Here is a 2,072-nt window from a genome sequence, read left to right as displayed (position 1 = left end):
AGCCATTGGAAATGATTGAAAGCCTAACCCCTCCCTGGCCAGAGAAATAGAAAGATAATGAACAGGACACATAAGGAAATAGTGATTGACACCAAACATTCAATACATGGTTGATGGTATGATAACTATTTTCTTTGAATGAACTCTTTGAAGAATGAGCAGATTTCTACCTCCCCTTTTACTACATAAGATTTTGAAGTAAGGAGAATAAAGATTAGCATAATTTACATTTAAGCCATTGTTTTATATCAGAGCAATATTTAGCTAGCTTGATTTATGTACATTTTTATTAAGTTCTAACAACTTTGTTTTCTCTCCTTAGTTAATGTAAAGGCATTCTCTGAACTTGTGAATTTGTATTGTTTAAAGTCAGAATGCCATGAAAGGAGATGTATGATTTTAGATTTTATGCATGAGATATTTTATTTCTTATAATTTCCTCAACTCTAAAAGGTAGTTTTCTTACTATCGGTTAGAAATTATGAAATGAGAAATCAGAGAAACAAGAGTTTGTCTATCAACTTTCTAAAACAGATTTGCACACAACTCTCAAATTCCAGACTTCAAATTCACTAGCCATCTCCAAGATTGCCCTGAGATTTGCATGGCCAGTGGCTAGGATCAAGCCCGGAATTCTTCTCATAGCCCCTCTAAAATATAGACAGAGTATGAGATGTAGAATAAAAAAGACATTTTCCTTGAAGTTTCCACGCATTCAAATGAATTTGAAAAGCTTTCTCTCTGTTTAACTATCCTTAATCATGAATAAATTAAGACATCACAAAGTAGAAATTCTGCCCTAGCTCCTATTTACTACATAGAACAAAGTATTGCTCAGTCTTGTTGATATTATATTTTAAGTGAGTTAAACCCTGCTTTATAGTTTGGACTCTGAAGATAAATATGAATTTGACTGTTTTCCACTGAAACAGAAGAACCCAATAAAAATAAGTATATTTCTTCTTTGAAACTCTGACTCACATCTCTACTGGTTATTTTGATAATGAAAACTATGTCCAATTCAAAGTAAAAGATTATAAATAGGCCATAAGCCTTTCAATGTTATACTCTTTCTCTGTATCCACAGCCAGTGTTTCTACTCCTTTTATAAAATATTTGTCAAAACCTGTGGTCTGTTGCCCTTAGATAACAGGTAGACTTGTGGTACTCTTAAAAGAAGGGGAATCTATTTTGAAATATCTATGACTGTTTTTTGTATAGCATTGTGTAAAAAGTCAAGCTCATTCTTCAATCGTTGTTTACTTTTTCATTAAATAATTACTATTGCTGGTGTTTGAGAGGTTTATTGTAAAATTCTCCCACATATGGGCTATTTAAGGTATTTAATGAAAATTTTGACAATGCTGAAAATTTGTCAAAAATTATTAGTTTAAAATTTTTGAAACAAAGATTAGTTTTAGTGTTAATAGCTCAGTCATCATAATTTCAGAAAGCTTACCTATAGCTTTAAATAAGATAAAATAATCATTAGACATCTAATATAGCATTGAATTTGGGCATCAGTAAATGTTATTTATGAAGCATGCTCTCAGTTGAAACATCGCACCCAAATTCTGGCAAAAATATTAGCATTTTTGAAAACTTAAAATAGCCTTATAAATATCAAGCAATAACTAACACCACAAAATAATTAGTGGAACTTAAACAATATTTTCCAAGCAAAACTCAATGCAAATACCGCTGTGATTGCTTTATCATCATTTTTTTCAAAGATTTTTTCCTTCCTTGCTCTTTTTCAGATTTAATAAAACATGGTAAGTATACTAGGTCTAATATCTTTGCTCTGTTTGTAATATATTTTTAAATGAGAGAGTACAGCCAGCTGTGGTGGAACATGCCTATAATCCTAGCATTTGGGAGGCTGATGCAGGAGGATTGCTATGAGTTCAAAGCTATTCTTAACTCCAAAAAGAGACCCCCACCTCAAAAACAAAATAAAATTAAATTACACAACAATTTTAAAACTCAAAAAAATTAAATCACATACTAATCCACTTTTTAATGTAGAAAAATCAGAGAATGAAAATGCAGATTAAAATACATTGGGAAAT

This window comes from Octodon degus, unplaced genomic scaffold (assembly GCF_000260255.1).
Source record: "Octodon degus isolate 3935 unplaced genomic scaffold, OctDeg1.0 scaffold00142, whole genome shotgun sequence".
Classification (NCBI taxonomy): domain Eukaryota; kingdom Metazoa; phylum Chordata; class Mammalia; order Rodentia; family Octodontidae; genus Octodon; species Octodon degus.
This window is presented reverse-complemented; position numbering follows the sequence as displayed.